At 41.9% G+C, this 20184-nt stretch overlaps 1 protein-coding gene across 1 annotated transcript in view; it reads left to right on the top strand.

Moving 5' to 3' along the window:
• Positions 1-20184, top strand: part of LOC134536965 (death-associated protein kinase related-like) — a 145300-nt gene that overhangs the window by 63602 nt on the left and 61514 nt on the right. The window lies entirely within an intron of this gene.

Below are 20184 nucleotides of genomic sequence, written 5' to 3'. Positions count from 1 at the left end.
AGCGCTGGAAGTATTTCGCAGGAATTTTTATTTTGGAATCCGTCCAAGCCGCCGAGGCGTGGCTGCGGAGTGTTGAGGTGGGTCTTCGTGGGTCGCCCCGTTACAGGGGCGATTATAAAGTTTTTTTTTTTTTTTAATTGTGGTTCCTCGGCATGCCAGCGGCCCACCGGGGGCTAGGTTAGGGCGAGAGCGTCTCGTGGGAAGACCGCCGCCGCCATTTGCATGCCATGAATATGCATATTCCGTCCCGACTGGGGGCGTCCCACGCGAGGGGCGCGCGCAACGTAATTGGTGCGTTGCCGGCGCGGCGTCTGGCGGCCTGTGCCGCTCATTGGTTCGCGGCCGGCCCCCGAACCACCCTTAGCGGGACCTGCGTGTACCAGACCAGACCCTATCCCACGAGACACGCGCCCCGCCCGTTGATCCAAGTGTGGGGTGCATCTTGACTCACTATCATCCAGACCATCCTCTGTCTCCTGTACTTTTCTACGTTTAATGCATGCCAACTTGCAACCCGCACGAAAGTGCCCAGGGTTTTCCCCGTGTCTATGCAGGTTTCACCTGGCCCCAACTTAACTTGTAGTTTAGACTAGAGTTAAGAGTGAGGGGAGTTAGTCATGGCAACAATCACTGCCACGGCTGGCCAATCCCCCTCCTAGCACATGATGCATGCGACCCTCTCCCTGCATGGCTAATCCCAGCATGACTCAAGGCGTGATAGGCTTCGGCCTGAGACGCACCTAGGTCCCTCCCTAACCCGGACTCCTCCCAAACACACTTAGTTTTTAGTTAGGTTAGAAAAAAAAAACGAAAAAAAAAATTTATTCACAATGCACTGAGCGAGTCGTGGAAACCTCTGTTCCTGGCCTCGCGCACACTAAATGCCTCGGATGGCAGTGGCGTTGTCGCGACACGGGGTAGGTGCCCGATCACCACGCACCAGGACACGGGTAAGCTGGATGGCGTGTGGCATGCGTCAGGTGTAGCACAGGCGCCCGCGACATGAAGTATCAGTGCATCAGCCGCGTTTTGTTTGCGGGCATGCAGAGTAAGTTGTCAGCAGACCCTGTTACGAAGCCGTGAAATACTCACAGCAGTAATTGAAAGGAAAAAAAATGTGTATTTATATTTTTGTAATCCTTAAAATTATTTCCTGGCACTTCTTAGATTTAAAGTTTTCCTTTTTTTCTTTTCATAATTACTATTTTCAACAGAATAATTGTTTGTTACGTCGTGTGGAACACAATATCATATTTTAAAAAATAAAGTTGTAAGTAATTTAATTTTATTATTTTTATTTTTTGTATGGCCCTGTGTAAAATTTTGTAAAACTATACCCGGTTCTCGGAAAGAGTGGAAGTCGGCCATCGCCATCTTAAGACGATGGTCGTGGTCGTGAGGGGTGATGTGAGACGGAATGAATGTGTGTGTGTGTGTGTGGAGATCGGGAGTACCCGGAGGAAACCCCACAGGCTTTCGGCGACGTCCGCCACGTTTCACCGCGCCGGGAGTCGAGCCCGGACCGCCGTGGCGAGGCTGCGATGTGGCCCTGACCACTGACTACTGACTACTGACCACTGACCACGCTGACAGGCGAGCAACTTCGTCCAGCGTTGCCGCTGTTGGAAACCTACACACGTGATTTATTACTGCGGAAACTTGGCTCCTATAGCCAGCGGACAGGCACGGCGGAGAAACTCCCAACTGCCGAGACTGAGACGAAGTGTTCTGAAGTAGTTCTGGGCCCACTCGCTAGATAGTAGCCTTCATAATATATTACTAACATAGTTAGAAGTAATGTGTAGGTAATATTTTGAAGCTCCTACTTCTTTTTTTTTAACTTCAAAACTGCATTTAAGTGTTCATCACACAGTTTAAGCTCTGTTACAAAGCAATTATTAGTCAAGTAGTTGAATTAATATTTAAATCGTTCTCTTTGGATTTGAATATCCCGTGCGAGTTTGCTTGGCTAGTAGTTCTGGGTCCATCCAACAGATAGCGTCGCATGTCGCGCAGAACTGAATCGCAACTCTGTACCGACCTCATTGTTCTATGGCGGGTTACACACATATGCATATCGCACGGTGCGACTAGCATTTTTGATGCCAGTAGCACTGTGCGAGATGCATGCAGGCTGCATGGTCGTGGCACGTGCTAGTGGCGCTCAGTTCATTGGTCTCCTCCACAGCTAACACAAATTCAATATTTGTTTTTTAGTCCTCCGGAAAAGGCATTTCTAATTATTACAACAAACTATTCACACAATTTTATTCACTATTTAATTACAAATTACTAATAACAAACTCAAGCTATTCAAAAAGTGACTTTCCGCACTTGTCAACGCAGTACACGTGGGAACGAGAGCGTCAGGGCTGTCTGCGTATGGCCATGCGACTTGGAAATGTGTTCTGCGCATGCGCCAACTCAAGACGCACGCTGCATGCAGCGCAAAAACACCGACCGATCGGTTCCTGTGGTGCTGCACGCTGCATGCGACTAGCACTCGAGCTGCACGATGCCAGTAGCACCGTGCCAGTCGCATATGTGTGTAAGCTCCACGTGATTAACACAGGTTATTCTTCGAGCTGCATGCCAGTAGCAAGAAAAATGCTAGTCGCACCGTGCGAGATGCATATGTGTGTAACCCGCCTATGACTTGTGGCAGCGGCGCAGTGGACGTGACGTGTCGCTATGGCGCGCGACAGGCGTCCGGCCTTGCTGCTCCATGTCCAGAGATGACTGACTGTTCCGGGTATGCTGACGTCTGTGGGACAGCGTTGCCAACCCCGGGCTGTAGTACCAACTAGCGAGAATCTCAGTTCCTGTCGACATGTACTTTCATTTCGAACGTTCATTAAAATTAAAATCTGTAAGGTTTAAGAAAGTCTCGTACATGTTGGTTTTTCGAGTTGTACTTCTTTAGGCGCGTTGTGAAAAAAAAATGGAAGAGAGTGAATTTTTTACGATGCGCGTGCACTGTGAAACGAAATTTTCACAGAAGCGTTTCAGCCATTTTCACTCTTATAAAAACAGAGTTGATAAAAAAAATACGGAAATGAATTTACGATTCCGCTCTCGGGTTATCTTGAGCAGTTTTCAAATCGTGTTTTTTTTTTCCCCTGAAGCTCTGCATAGCTGTCTGTAGCCCAGGCAGGCGACCAAATACGTACGACGGATCGTTTGTTATTAATGGAATGGAAATGGCACGTGGTAACGTAGGCGCCCCATGCCTGGGGCACTGGCCGGTCGGCTGAGGGGGGGGGGGGGGGGGTGGAATGTCACGACCCGTCCGCCGGCAGTGGGTCGCTCACACTCGCGCGCCTCTATACTATACCTGTACTATACCGTATACCTGCACTATACCGTATACCTGTACTATACCGTATACCTGTACTATACCGTATACCTATACTATACATAATGTACTATACCGTATACCTATACTATACATGTACTATACCGTATACCTATACTATACATGTACTATACCGTATACCTATACTATACATGTACTATACCGTATACCTATACCTGTACTATACCCTATACCTGTATTATACCGTATACCTGCACTATACCGTATACCTGTACTATACCGTATACCTGTACTATACCGTATACCTATACTATACATGTACTATACCGTATACCTGTACCTGCACTTACCGTATACCTATACTATACATAATGTACTATACCGTATACCTATACTATACATGTACTATACCGTATACCTGTACCTGCACTTACCGTATACCTATACCTGTACAAGCGCCGCACATCCGCGAGAGGTCTCTGGTCAGCGTCGGAATCCCGCATGCTTGAGTTGGTTGGGACGCCAATTTGTAAGGAGTCTTGGTAGATAGGATTTCCGAATAGGGTGCTTGTATTTAGTATATTTTCCTTATTTTTGGAAAAAAAATAAACCTCTAACATAATTTACGTTATGTTTACTATATGAAGAGAACGGAGCAGCGTATTATGTAAAAGTAATTATTAATCAGTGACTGTTTAAGAGCGGAGCATAAAATATTTTCACGTATTATTTATTCCTGTGAGTCGAATCTTGGCTGTTCAATAACATTCAATGTAAGGATAAAAAAAAATTATTTATTTTTCAAACAAAAATAGATAGGCTACTTCATGAAACGGAGTTGCCAACACTTCACGCTCAAGACACACAAGTCTCGCTTAGTGTCGTTAAAGTTAACGAGAAAATTTCCGTGGCCAAAGAAATTCGAATTTTTGAAAGTTTGTCCAGACTGGAAAAAAAAAAAAATAAGCTCGAGTGTGAAAGTCATAGAGCGAACGGAAATATGGTTTCATTTTAAGTTTTACGTCAATAGTTGGAAGATTGTGGGACGATCGCTCGAGACTTTCAGAAATGCATATGAGCGAAACTCCCGACGGGTCGTCGACACGGGAGCTGGGGTAGGGACTGGGTCGCTGCCCACGCCGCAGTCGCCACTCGTGCGCGCGCGCGCTTTCGGGGTCGGCGCGTGGACTCCCGGAAGCCCCGGGGAAAGGCGGTGCGGCGGCGCAGTCCTTGGAGGGAGGCATGTTCGCACCATTGAGGCGCTTCCTGTCTCCCACCCCCTCCCTCTCTCCCCCCCCCCCCTCCCCCCCGGGGCGAGCGACGCGCGTCTTCTTGTGAGCGAGCTGGCGCCCCGCGCTCGTTAATTAGCGTGTTCCTGCTTGGCATTCCTCCTCCGAGCCGGGGGCTTCCAAGACGTGTGTGTGGCCATGAGTCGGGGTCACGTCGCAGCTGAGATGCTTGGTTGATGAGTATAATTGAGGATTCGCATATATTTTAAGGGTTTCTGTTTCATTTTTGACGTGACAACGTCTAATAAATCGATGAACGCCGGCTGCACGCACGAAAAAAATGTGTCCCGTAACGCACATTGTCCCGTTATGCTGTGTCCCGTTACGCTCATTGTACGCTTGCGCCGCATCTATCTGTCTTCCACTCGATTGGAACAACCATCGATTTGACTTTTCCGAGGCACATTAAACTTGAAACACTCCCATTCGTTTCCTACGTTTCCTATCATCGTCCTTTCCTTAACAGAATAACACAGATTGGAAGGAGTTAAATAGCAAACATGTATAAAAGTTATAGTAAAAATAATCTCTTTGTTAAAGTAATAAACATATTTGAATTAATGAGTGCAAATAAAAGTAAATTTATCAATTAAATTGTAGATTTCATTTCACTCCTTTGTATCCATACAAAATAGTGATCATTCATTAAAAATGATTCAATTTTATTCATAAAAGTGTGCAATCATTTCATCAATGTTTTGTTATGACGTTGTCACGTTAAACTATCGTCCGTAAACCGAGTTTACAGACAACCATTTTTTTCTTTCGTTATACTTTAATTTCGTATTATTGATTGCGTTGTTTTCATTTTTTTTTTCACGCTCAAAAATTAAATTCTGTTCCTTAAAGTATATTTCTAACACTTACCGTCTGTTGACTGCCAATATTAGGTAAATAAAAAAATGGATAAACACACACACACAAAAATTTATTGTTAGAATGTAAAGAGTTGAAATTTGGAGGAAGAAGAAAATAGTAGCAGATATATCCAACAGACTCTGGAATGAGGTGGTATGAAAATTTCTACTGTATACGAAAAACAGGCGGCGTAGGAAAACATTTATCACTGTCAAACGAAAAGAAAAACAACACTAAAAATAAGAAAGCTCTGTAGGTAACGTGTGGCACAAAATTCCAAAGACGATAGCTTATTCAACTAAGTTAATGGCTTTTTTTTATACATAGTTATGGTACAAGAACAGGTTTCTTTAGATAGTTAACTACCGGGAGAAAATTGAAGAATTTTTACTTCAACGAGTGACAACAGCTGCCAAAAGTCCAAACTGGGGAAGTTGCGTCATAATCGCATACCGAAGGTTCTGCGACGATTAGATTTGCCCTTAATTTTCTTAACATTTTTGATATATTATTATGAATACGTTTAATTGATCTTTCTGCTTACTAAATACCTCCAGATTTTTATCTTGTTGCAGAGAGGAAGGATTGCGGACTATAAATAACAGCTGTCTCGCAGGCGCCACAGCCGCCTAGTTGAGAACACCAACGCCTGGTCGCGCGGTAACGGATTATTGTCGTCGCTGCGTCCTCAATTGTGTTCGTCGCGCCTCTGGCAGCCTTCCTGTCCCAACATTCCCGGCATATCCCACGCTGATTGAAACGTATTTTTAGTGTAGCGAACTAGTTGGCAGCCCTGGTCCGCCCGTCCCCTCGCCTGACCCCCTTCCCCACTCGGTCTCGTCTGTCATCACATCGTCCTCGCCTGGAAGAGAGCCTGGTGCTTCTTCGCCTGAGTGCTCCACTCTCGCTGCTGACTGGCGCGCAGTCTTCTTAAGGGGGTGCCTCACATTTCAGGTCATGATTTCATGTTCATATTAATCACTGATCAACTTTTAAGACACTTTCAGTTGTTGAACTTTCACGAAATGAAAAAAAATTGGTTGTCTGTAAAGTCTGTTTACGGACGATAGTTTAACGTGAAAACGCCATAACAAAATATTGATGAAATGATTGCATACTTTTATGAATAAAATTTAATCATTTTTATTTTAATAATAAAAGAAAAAAAATAGAAATTTTACTAGTAATCCGATTTTTAAAATGCAAGAATAATTAACTTTTATTGCCGAAATTGTTGTTGTAATAAGCAATGAAAACCACATTAACATTTCACTTCACTTTATAAACAGTCGACGAAACAGTTCACGTGTAGATGACTTGTAATTAATTTTAAAAACTGGCGTTTAACTATAAAATTAATATAATATGAACAAGTTTTCATATAATGAAACTGTAATCAAATATCTATCATCAATTATATGAATCACCATAATTTTAGTAAATTGTAACAAACCTATTATTACTGCACTCGCCCACAGCGTAACGGAACATAGCGTAACGGAACATAGCGTAACGGAACAATGTGCGTAACGGGACACTTTTTCGTGCGTGCAGCCGGCTTTATTAGACGTCACCTTCAAAAATATACACAGCGCATACTTTTTTTTTTGCATGAATAGCTGCCAAAGTTACATTTTTAACGTTTTTGGGTTGTACAAATAAGGAGAATTTAATTTATTGCAGAACTGAAACTATTTAATTTTAACTGCAATGCCACTGGCTACTCCATGATATGGTTTGCATTTATATCACAAAAACTCATTTCATGTTTCTTGGCTGTCAAAAATCGTGATAAATTTGAGAATTTTGGAATGCCAGGTAAAATTAATTTATTTTTTCTGAAAATAATTTCAAACCATTTCTTGAAGTAGCCAGTGGCATTGCAGTTAAACCTAAAAAGTTTCAGTTCTGCAATAAATTAAATTCTTCTTATTTGTACAACCCAAAAACGTTAAAAATGAAACTTTGGCAGCTAATTATACAAAAAGTATGCGTTTTTGTCATTTCGTGAAAGTTAAACAATTGAAAAAGTCTACAAGTTTATCTGTAATTACTGTAAATATAAAATCTTGACCTAAAGTTGGAGGCACCCCCTTAACACAAACGAATTAATACGTTTAAACGAAATTGTTGTTTGGGTGCGTTTCCTGCTGTGAATTTCGATCCAAACGACTGGCTCTCACCTTGAATTATTTTTGTAAATACAACAGAAATATTCATGTATAATTACATTTTTTTTAAATATGTACATTTCCATGAAAACCATTGTATCACTACAAAATAGTGTTCCTAGTAATACTGAGTTAGAGCGCTTCAAAGAATATGTATACCGGAAGTTGCATGCCTGAAAAATTTTACAAACAAGCGTTTTAGCAATTCTCACTCTTCTTAAAACACAGTTTGAAGACTCCAGTCGGATATCTTCAGAAGTTTTCAAATCGTTTGGTTTTTTTTCTAAAGCTCTGGTGCCTGTGTAGGCTGGGTCCATAAAAAATGAGAATTGCACCACAAACAGATTCTTCGTTGTTTGTGTGTGTGTGTTTTGTGTGTGGGAGGGGGGCCGATCACCCAATCATCATCATCCTTGCATGAATAGCATCACTAAAATTTAAATGCATAACGATTTCTTTATAATAATATTTTAATGTATCGCTTTTACTGTTGTATTGTAACTGTAAAAATGATTGTTTTGTTTCCTAGTGTGTTTAATTTTCAGAATTTGTGTGTGATATTTACAATTTTTTTTTCTCTTTCTTTGCAGGTAAGCTTTCAAGCCTATTCTTCCCAGTGGCATCGCCAATTGTTGTGGTGGTAAGTTGTCTTGGAAGTTGTTTAATGCTTGCAGAACATGCAGCTAATGAGAAAAAACACTTTGTGAGGATTTCGAGGAAGCAACGTTAAGGACCGATATTTCGTCACCTATGCCGTACGTGCAAAGGGCAGTTATTTAGAACGCCATGAATCTGGGAGGCGATAATTTCTTAACAAGTATAAACCTGCATTTATTGCTTGCTGGAAACGCTAAGACTATTCAGTGTAGCCTTCTGTAACGACGCAAAATGTCAAGAACTGTCCCTGTAAAATGGTAACGAAACAGCGACCGCTTAACACTGAAGGAAGATTTTGAATGCTTTGATTTTTTTATTGATTGGCTCAGTGGATATTTTAGTGATGCATTTCAGTAGGGTGGCGTTAGTTTTCAATGCGGTGATCGTACAAAATAACACATCAGAAAGTGCGATGGTGCTGCCATCTCTGGTAATAATTTTGCAGCAACATTAGTATCGATGGTTGCGAAAGGCCCGCTAGAATGCGCGTTGAAATCAGTTTTCTAGCCTCGCGCAGGGGCACTGTTCTGTCAGAACGGGTAGCTGATTTGTTTCCTTACTTTGGGGGGGGGGGGGGGAGAGATTTCGTTTTTGGATACGTTCTGGAATACGGCCCCGCGAGTATGTTTGACAGTCTTGGAGTGAGGGTCCCCGCCCAGGGGCGAAGTCAGGGGGGGGGGATTGTGTTTAGGGGTTCAACCCCCCCCCCCCCCCACCTTAGCACAAAAGCTTTAATTTATTTCTTATTCATCACTCAAACAAATTACATATAAAAATTAATAAAAAATTTACCATTACAATATTTAAATTTAAGTACCGAAAACTGCTAAAATAGCACTATTTTACACCTTAAAATCCAAATTTTCCCCGGGGAGGAACCCCGGACCCCGCTTTATTACGGTAAGGGGGGGGGGGTGGAATGCTTCTTAACACCCCCCATACACAAATCCTGGCTACGCCGCTGTCCCCGCCCTTAAGACGACAGTGTGTGTGCTCGTTGTGGAGACACGGTGAGTGTTTGGGGACCCCCGGAGGACTGCGAGGAAGTAGGCTGGCCGCGACCTCCCCCCACCACGCGGTCTGACCCGCTTCCCACGAGCCGCGTTGCCCCGTCGACCTGTCGTGCGCCTGCGCGCGAGCTCGTACCTCACGTACCGCCTGCACCGGGAAGCCTATCATGTACATTCTGTATTGCACATACCCGAATACTCACGTTGGCAAGCCTTCTTTTCACAGACGAGAGAGCCACACCGAAGTTCCCCGAAGTTCATGCTCGCCTTTTTTTTTTCTTTTTTTTTTTTCGTTCTCTCACATTGTATAAACCGGTGTGGCATTCAATTTTGCGGTCGATTAGGATTGGTTAGCTACATTATAAATACTTTAAAACATTGTGGATGGTTGGTTACATTAGGTAAGTATAGCTACATTAAAAATACTGCAAAATCATTTTATGGTCGCTTAGCAAATAACTTTTTGATATGTAGCTATTCAGGGCTAGGAAACCGTTTACATGATTTCACAGTATCTTTAATATAGCTATCCTAACCAAATCAACCGTCCACAATGTTTTAAAGTATTTATAATGTAGCTAACCTAACCTAATTGACCATTAGTTATCATGAGTTACAATGAACAAAAAAAACCGTAGATGCACGATCGGGCGTTTGGCTCTCTCGACTGTGAAACGAAGGCTTCCCGCGGTACATAGCTTACGGCGTGCGCTCTTGCCGAATATCTTAAACGCATTACGCATTTCTGGAGTTCGCGTTTCTTTGCAATTCTGTTTGCACAAGAAGCATTTTATGTTTTTTTTTTTTTTTCCCTAGGTAACCTAACTTAAAACTTAAAATTCAAGGCAACTCTTATCTTGACGAAGTCAAGAACAAAACTGTTATTAACGCCTTTATTTTGCTAGCCGCTGCGAGCTCCACTAAGCGGGCTGGTCTCACCAAAGAGAAATATATGAATTTGCCAGACCTTACTATATGTATGATCATGTGGCAGACATAAAAAAATTACACTCACTATTTGTATGTCTGTGACCTATGATTTGTTCTGTTATAAAAAGCAATTATCACTTTTTCACTTCCATAGGGATTAAATTTCATATTAATTGTGGTCTATGTGTTAATCCAGGTTATGAGCACTCTGTAGGCCAAATTTCATCCATCCATCCATCCATCCATCCAAACATTTATAATATTAGTGGGATTTAGAAATGTATATATATATATGAGATTGAGAGAGATGGAGTGATATGCAGAGATGAATAGAAAGAGGTATAGAGATATTAAGCGATATATAGATATAGAGTTACCGATATATATATATATATATATATATATATATATATATATGCGCTTGTATGTGTGTACAAACTTCAAAAAATTACAAAAAAAAAATTAACGAAACAGTTGCAACTCATGCCATGCATTAGCTAGATTATAATATTTTATACTATCATGCTTAAAAATCTGTAATAAATCGCCATTTTTTTACTCTAATTTACAACAAGAAACCATTCACACACATTCATTGCTACTACTTCATACGATAATTGTAAAGCGAACTTGATAAAGACAATAATAAATATTTTTTTAATCACTATCGCTACCTCTGTGCCAAATCTGTCAAAGGCTTCCTTAATTGCATTATTTAGCGGAAAATTAAATCACATATGTGAATAAATAACGAGTCTAAAGTGTAACTGTAACGGGAGTCATCGGACACTACGCGTCGCTTGGTCGCGAGACACGGCACTAAGGGCGGGATTCATAGTCGAAGGCTTGTTTGGCGAATAAGTAATACTTTATAAAGTAGTGCTTATTCTTCAAGTAGTACTTATTCCAGCAATGAATTCATAAACCTATACTTGACGAAGTAATACTTGAACAAGCACTACTTATATTGGCCATAATGTACTTGATGAAGTATCTAAAAAAGTAAAGGACGAATTTTGTGTCAACGTAACGCAAGCAAATATACCGCTGTAAATACATAGTTGACCTGTTTGAAAATAAAAATGCCCACGTTTCAAACCATATATGCGATTAAAATAATGAAATTAATACGTAAGATGATATTTATACTTTATTTGATAGTGAACTTGAATAACATAAATACGAACATGTATTAAAAACGAATTTACAACTACATAAATATGTTTTTAATGTTTGTGTTGTTAAATTATGTTGGCCATCTTGTGTCTGTGATCTATATAGAGGTGTAAAAGTAACGAAAAAAAGCGTACCCGTATGTATTCGTTACTATAACAATTTGTACTCGTTACTATCGTATCGTTACGTTACTCGTTACTTCTAATACCTCATAACATGCTAGGTTATGTTATAGCAACGAATCGAGTCGTATTGCGTACGCGTACAGTATGACGTCGCGTAAATAATAATAAATAGAATATAAACAATTACCAATTTTTGATAATTAACAGTTTTTGTTAACCAAGAAACAATAAAATCTCATTAGAGCGGCTTTTTTTTATATTATCTCTTTTAAGATAAGAACAAAAAACGTGAAAATACGCGATAATAAAAAACAAAAACATACATATTTCTAATTTGTAAAAAATACTTTCTTACGTTGGTTCTGTTCCAATCTCAAACTTTGTCTACACACACAATACCTTTAATAAACAGCAAAAAACTTGGACGACGAATTTCCAAATTATACTTTACTTAATAAACAATCATCGTTCTTTGTAACGTAAATTCATCGAATATTCGCGCGCATGCGTAAAACATACGAAAAATGCGAGTAACGAAATGCAGCCGTGTGTAACGTTTCGTTACTCGTTACTAGATGGCGCACCCGGTACTCAGTACCGAATACATACAGTTTGCTACAGCTCTAGATCTATAAGCGGGTGAAGTTAACCACGTGGTAGCGAAACAACACGCTAGCTGCAGAAGAGGTTATGTACGTAGCCTGTATTGTTTACAAAAATAAGCGGCAACTATTTGTTTCGTTTCTTTTCACCAAATTGAATTTGTTTACTATCTCAATTTTAATTTAATATATGGAAAAATTAACGGGAATTAATACCTTACATAATCTATTCCTTACAACAAACAAATCCGTACCAGTACTTGAGTCACCTAGATAGCCCACTTCATGAAGTATTACTTATATCAATGAATAAGCATGGCTTATTTGATTTTGAATACTTGCGAAACAAGGTAAACTTATTTCATGACTGTGAATTCGTATTGAGCAGTACTTATTTGACGCAGTGCTTCGTGAAGTATTACTTGAAGTAGTCCTAATAAGCAGTGCTCCTTTTGTTCGCTATGAATTTAATGCCATACTTAAGCATGCATATAAGCAGTACTTTTTTCAAGTATTGCTTATATCACCACTATGAATTCCGCCCTTAGTGGCAGGCTGGTGTTCAGAAATACGTGTCTGAGGAAATACCTGGACTAGGAAGCCTCTATCTTTGAACTTGCATGCAGTACAGAACCTCACGTCTCCAAACACTTGGCCGTGTTCCATCTAACGAAGCAGTTTTGGAGCTAGCCTCTATTACGGCGCATTCTTTCATGCGTCCAATAAACTAGAGGTTTCTAGAGACGCAACACTCTAATCCATTGATGCGTCCCTTCGACCATTAGCATTTTGCTTGTACATAATATTGCTTCAGGGTTTTGACGTAAGATTAGTTGAAAACATGGTTTTATTTATTGGCGGGGGTAATAGGCTATATACTCATTGTAATTTTTTTTTAGTGTTTTTGGTTTTTTAATAACATATTAATGTCGATCGCTCACATTTATAACATCCACGCTACATTAAAATTTTGTAATTGTGTTTACCAATGGTTGATGTAATTTACGTTTTGCTGGATCTCGGTAGATGTAACGACTCAAAATGGCTGCGTAAAAATTAGTATGACCAACTACTGGCAACAGTTGGTGCTAGCAACACTTAAGAAATGCTTCCTTCACGCTGTGGTTGCATTTGCTGATGGACGCAGGGATGCGTGTGAAACAGCCTAGCTCTGCATTGTGGTTGCATGATGGACGCAGGAATACGTGTGAACCAGCCTAGCTCTGCATTGTTGTTGCATGATGGACGCAGGGATGCGTGTGAAACAGCCTAGACCTGCATTGTGGTTGCATGACGGACGCAGGGATGCGTGTAAAACAGCCTGGCTCTGCATTGTGGTTGCATGACGGACGCAGGGATGCGTGTGAAACAGCCTGGCTCTGCATTGTGGTTGCACGATGGACGCAGGGATGCGTGTGAAACAGCCTAGACCTGCATTGTGGTTGCATGACGGACGCAGGGATGCGTGTGAACCAGCCTAGCTCTGCATTGTGGTTTCATGATGGACGCAGGGATGCGTGTGAAACAGCCTGGCTCTGCATTGTGGTTGCATGACGGACGCAGGGATGCGTGTGAAACAGCCTAGCTCTGCATTGTGGTTGCATGATGGACGCAGGAATACGTGTGAACCAGCCTAGCTCTGCATTGTGGTTGCACGATGGACGCAGGGATGCGTGTGAAACAGCCTAGACCTGCATTGTGGTTGCATGACGGACGCAGGGATGCGTGTGAAACAGCCCGGACCTGGGCAGTGACCCTCGTGGACGCCTGGCTGCGCCCCTCTAGCCCCACCAGCCCCTCCCCGGTGCGGCGTGGGACGACGGCGAAGGTTCTGGTCAGCACGCGGGCCGCGCCTGTCGCGTCGCGTCGTGTCTCGTCGTGTCAAGGTCTACAACCCAGGGTTTCGCCCCGATTTGCATGTTCTGCACGCCCGCTGCTGTGCGATTCCAACACCCAGTATGTTGGCGAGTGTTTAAATCCATCACGACTATGGCTTTAAAATGATTCCACGGACACGCTTATTTGCTGGTCTACACTGGTTCGTCATAGAAAACCATCAAGGATGGGCAACAAAGATCATTATATGATCTCAGGGTTCGTACGCCTTCTTTATATTCTTTCAGTCGCATAAAAAACACTACGTTAAATGGACATTTTTATTCTGTTGTTTCGGACTTTTTTTTTTTTTTTTTTTTTCAGGAAGCAACGTTTTACCAATGTAATTTGGGAATGTTTCACAGTGTTGTATGCGAAGCGTCGAACATACTATTTATGCCTGCAATTCTTTTGTGAATGGCGAAGCAGTGAATTTTCATAGGTTAAATTTTCGGGTATTTTAATATTTTATTTATAAAGTTTTTCCCTAAAAACTCCTTACTTGTTATTAATGTACATAGATACAGGCCGTATAAACGCATGGAGAATTAGCCAATGACAGCTATTCAGTGGAAATAGAAAAAGATGACAACCCTGGAAAACACAGACGAACCATAGGGTCCAGAGTGGTTGTCTTTCGGCATTTACTGTTCTTGTTGCAACTGTATCTTTTTTGTCAGAGCAGTGTGTTCCTCTGGGCTGTAATTTTTTTACGACTTGATTTCTTCCACGGAATAATCCGTGCTATATCTAGGCATGTAACACGTGACATCTGCTGATATTGTCTTGCTATCTATCCGTGTTTATGTGTATTCACCTTTGCTGTCCATCCTTGGTTTTTTTTTCTACGACAACCAGTAATCAAATATCCTCGTTGCAAGAATCGTTAAAGGAACGCATGACTATAGACGCCGAACAGTAAGCTGACCACGGCGCCGTGTAGTTCAGTGGCGGATCCAGTGGTTCACCTCAGAGGGGGGCACTCTAGGATTTCAGAATAGCCAGAGAAAAAAAATGTCCTAAAATTACTAAATTTGTATTTAATCTACTCACACTACACACGACATCCAACCACCAGATTTTATGATTCTACAAGAAATTCATTAATCATATTAAAATCTTTTATTGGTTTCAGAAACAATCATTTTTGTCGGCAAAATTAATGGAGCAGACAGCTGGTTATTCGGTGGAGGGGGGGGGGGGGGCATTCGCCCCTTGTGCCCCTCCTTGGATCCGCCACTGCGTGTGGGTACGTGTGAAGGATCTGTGCCGAGCGACGGGAATCACTGCACCCAGCGGGGACCTCCCAGTGTCCCAGAGGCGAGTCTGACCCGCTCGATGTGACGTACTGTTGCTGGGTTCCCCGCCTGCCCTACCTCCTGATGTACACCTCCGACTATCAGCCGCCGATCAATATTCCGATTCCGTGGCCCGAAGTGAAAACAGTCCGGAACTTTGTGCGCTCGCCGAAGATTACCTGCGTGGCCTAGACTCGACAAGTTTTGTATTTTATTTTTGACGTGACAACGTCTAATAAATCTATGCACGCCGGCTGCACGCACGTAAAAGGATGACTCGTTGTCCCGTTACGCACAATGTCCCGTTACGCTCATTGTACGCTTGCGCCGCATCTATCTCTCTTCCACTCGATTGGAACAACCATCGATTCGACTTTTTCGAGGCACATTAAAACTTGAAACACTCCCATTCGTTTCCTACTTTTCCTATCATCGTCCTATCCTTAACAGAATAACACATATTGGAAGAAGTTAAATAGCAAACACGTATAAAAGATATAGTTAAAATAATCTGTTCGTTAAAGTAATAAACATATTTGAATTAATGAGTGCAAATAAAAGTAAATTTATCAATTAAATTGTAGATTTCATTTCACTCCTTTGTATCCATACAAAATAGTGATGATAATTCAATAAAAATTATTCAATTTTATTCATAAAAGTATGCAGAGGTATATTTTATCATACATAAGATAGAAAAATAAAATAAAAATACTTCCTCAAATAATAACATATTTTTAATGCCTAAATGGTTTGGTTGCAAAAACCTATTACGGCTCAGTCTCTGGCCGAATTGGATATTTCATTTTCTTCTTGATCAATCATTTCATCAATATTTTGTTATGACGTCACGTTAAAGTTTCGTCCGTAAACCGACTTTACAGACAACCAATTTTTTTTAAACATACCGAAACATGTATTGGAAGATATAACTTGTATTAAAGCATGATAAATTTACCTTACAAATCTGTAGGGTTCCTGGATTTACGTTAGTTATTCCCGTTTCACCGTTGTGATTTTTATTTAATTTATTTGGTTTGGTTGCAAGCGTATGCGTGCCTCTACAGGGATGGGTTCTTAATACGTTGGTAAAAGGGGGGTGGGGGGGGGGGGGTGAATTTACGTCGTGATGTTGGTTTAGTAAGAACTCAAAAGATATTAAATGTGTACCATATTTGTGTGTGGCTAACTTCCTTTGCGTGTTTGGACTATTGGAAAGTTCCTTGCTTCCTTAGGGGGCCCGCCTCGTCAGGGTTGTATGTGTTTCAGTGAGGCGGGATGATAAAGCGCGACGCTCGTTGGTGCTTCTAGCGCGGTGTATCCTCTGGACTGGCGCGCAGTCTTCTCGTCGTCACAGGATAACTGTGAAATTTGAGCGGTGACAGTAAAATTATATTGCGGAGAATTGAAGATAAATGTGTAATGAAAGTCCCTTAAGTGCTTTCAAGAATCTGTACCGGGTGTTTCAAGCCTAAATATTACTCTTAAAACACGCGTTTTAGCCATTTTAACTTTTATAAAAATACAGTTTAAAAACTTAATCCGAAATCAAAAGTACTTTAAGACCCTCAGCGAACTCTTAAATGCTTTTCGTAAACAGACCCCACTCGGAAATCTTGAGTAGTTTTGAAATCGCGTTGTTTATTCCTGAAGTTCTGCACGCCGCATGTGTGTCCGGGTGGGCGGAGCCCTTAATACTATGTAGTATGTAGAGACCTGTAAAATTCGCAACTTCATATCCCTAAAGGATAGACTCCATGATTCTCTATGCACTCGTGCAAATTACATCTGCTTATTGGTTACCGACTCGTGTAACACCTGTTGACTGGAATGATCGTGATTCGCTAATTCTTCTGTTAAAGAATTTTCATTGGCCCAGAGTCCTTCAGATGAACTGTGGCCCAGTCGCTGAAGCAAAAATAATGTCAAAAGTATGTGTACTCTATCCTATCGCGAAATGAACCCGCGAATTTTACAGGTCTCTAGTAATATGTAGTCCCTCTTGCTGACTGACGGCTCTGCAACGACTAAACCGAGATCATGAACCGCTGCCCTTGCCGTGCCTCACCAGTAAATGATGGCGAGATAGGAGTCCCGGTGAAGTATCGGCGGGGAGGATGCAGTGGGTGTGACGCCCGGGTAGAAAGCCTCGCCAGTTGTGTTCGGCAACCAAGGAGCGCGCTGCGTTCGAGACCCCTGACCCCTGACCTCGCCTGGCCGCGCCTCGCTCTCGGGAGCAGGCGCTTTCTACAGACGTCGTCGCAGTGTTGAAACCAGCGGGTGGCCGCGTCTGCAGATATCAAGGGTGTCGCCGGGGGGGGGGGGGGGGGTTGGTGTGGCAGTTGCCCCCCCCCCCTCAAGAGCCTTAGAGATTCAAAAAAATGTAGCCAAATGCAAAAAAAAATACATACTTTTCCCACCACTTGCCCCCCCCCCCCTCAAGCCATCGGCTGGTGACGCCCTTGGCAGATATTGTACTTGTTAGAAGGTCATCTTGTGCCGTTGTATCGGCATCGAGAGGTTGGCTGTGAAGAGACGGACTTTAGCAGTACCTGGTTGGAGATTAACGGGTAGGGCGGGTCGCATACCCAATGACCAATGGTCAGGATGTGCTGCACTCGGGTCGCGAATGCTGGATACTTCCGTTTCTGAGCTAGAGAGAGCAGGAGCACCCCCGATAATAAATATTGCTGTTAATAGAAATAATAGCCATGGAGTAGTCTCTTATCCTCCCCCATCCACTCCCTTCCAGAGTTAAATCTGGTGGTGTCAGGTCCTGAATACAGAAGGGTGTCTCCTAGAGATATTCCACTGTTCCCCAAATTGTTGGACTCTTGGAACATGATTAACATGGTAACCGGATGAAGCCGTACTCATGGCTTCCGCCGTGTTGGTAGACGCCATGTTTGTAGACGCTACATTGATAGACGCCCAAAACATGGCATATCCAATTTATGCATGTTTCACAAAACTTCCGACCCTTGCAGCAAGCACAGCAGTCACCATCCCCACGCCATCTCTTCTTCGTTTTCGCCGAGATTCAGCACGTGCAGCGCGTGATAAATTTTTTTTTTTTAAATTTTAGAGTTTCTTGAAGTTGGAAAATAAGTAAAATAAAATTGTAAAAAAATTAAAGAATAATACAATAGATTGTAATGTTTCATTAATTTTTCGAAGGTTCGATTTGGCGTTCAGCTATTATAAATACTGGCTGTGCTCCCTATAATTTGCCCATCCTTCGGGGCTACGTGATACCAGGAACTTATGGTTCCCGTAATTCGCTATGTGGGATATCAGTTTTAAGTGCGATCACCAACATTTGCTCAACATCTGTACACGAGTGTGCTGAGTTCGACTACCAGCGGCGCTCGGTCCAAGTGTACGTGAATCTAATTTTATAGTGTGGATGGTCGGGATCGGGAGTCTTTACGTGCGTTGTGTTGTTAACACACCAGTTACAATGTGAAGTGGGGTTGCGGTCGCATGTTTGCGAGGCCGGTGGTCAGGTGACTATTCGCACCGAGTTGCTCCGGTGTGCATTCGGACACCTGCGCTCCATCTCGTCGTGTCTTCCCGAAACCGCGTCTCTGCAGCTTCGACGTGGCCGAGAAGTCAAATCACAAATTCAGTAACTACATAACCTAGTGTAGAAAACTCTCTTCGCGAAAATACTTTACCGCTACCCTCCTGCAATGCTACTGCCCCCAACCTCAAACACATCGGATATGAGTAGGAATAGGCATTTTTCATAAAAAAAAAAAATTCTGGACACTCATTAGGAGGATAGGAAAGGTTGCATCGTACGTGAATGACGAGAATGTAAAAACAACAGTATCTGAACGACCTGATAGAATTAGATGGGGTTGGTTTTGTCGGCTCGATATTTTCGTTACGGAGACCAGATTGGGGAGACGTAGTCAATACAGTGTATAGTTAAAAATAATTGCAAACTTTTTTGCACGAAATAAGATCTTGAAACAAAAAAAACTAATATGAAAAAAAATTCTAAAATTTTGAAAATCACATAAGCAAAACCTCTGTATAATAAAAAAAACCTAGAATGAAATGTATTTCAATGATTTTCTTTAACAATTGCATAGTAGACAGGTTTAAAAATTAACATCTTAAAATTGAAATATAGTTCGTTTCTTAAGTTTTGGTTATTATAAAGGTTTTTGTTATGTGATTTTTAATATTTTTTCAACTATTTTATATTAGTTAATTTTTTTGTTGATGCCCTTATTTTATGAAAAAAAGGTTTGCAGTTATTTTTTTCTCACTGTGTGGACGATCTTCCTTGTGATTGGCGGCCGTCAGCAAGAGAACCAGTGCTTTGTTTCACCGATCATTCAGGACGCGTTGGCTTCAGTGCTGGATTACTGTGATTGGTTTGCCGACGGTAGACATGGCAACTGAAAGAAACTCGAACAATCACGAAACACAGACTATGCAATACACTGTTTTAACTCCCAGCTAGTCTTCGAATCTTCGCGAAAAATAACTGCCCCTACTTACATATGAGCTGTTTTGTGGTATGTTTCATACTCGTGCAGAATTATTACGAAGGTTCATATGGAGGAAACTTCAGTTCCCCCCCTCACCTCCTCAGGAAGTTCACGGTATTTCTTCTTGCAGCAGTGCTTCTCGTGACAGTAGTACGTGTGTCGGGCGGAGTGGGAGTGTGTCCTTGGGACTGTTTGCCGTCGTATCTGTTGTTCGTATCGCCATAATTAACCATTAACCCAGTTACTGCAATCACGCGTTTTCCCAGTGCCACTTAAAGTTATCTGCCCTTCTTTATTGTCAAGCGATTGAGTGGTCGGGTTCGTGTCTTGTCGCTTGTTTGAAGCAGTCTATTATCTCTCCCCTCCCCTTCT

The sequence above is a fragment of the Bacillus rossius genome, chromosome 11, assembly GCF_032445375.1.
Source record: "Bacillus rossius redtenbacheri isolate Brsri chromosome 11, Brsri_v3, whole genome shotgun sequence".
In the NCBI taxonomy this organism is placed as follows: Eukaryota; Metazoa; Arthropoda; class Insecta; order Phasmatodea; family Bacillidae; genus Bacillus; species Bacillus rossius.
Note: the sequence above shows the minus strand (reverse complement) of the source record. Positions and strands in the feature narration are given on the sequence as shown.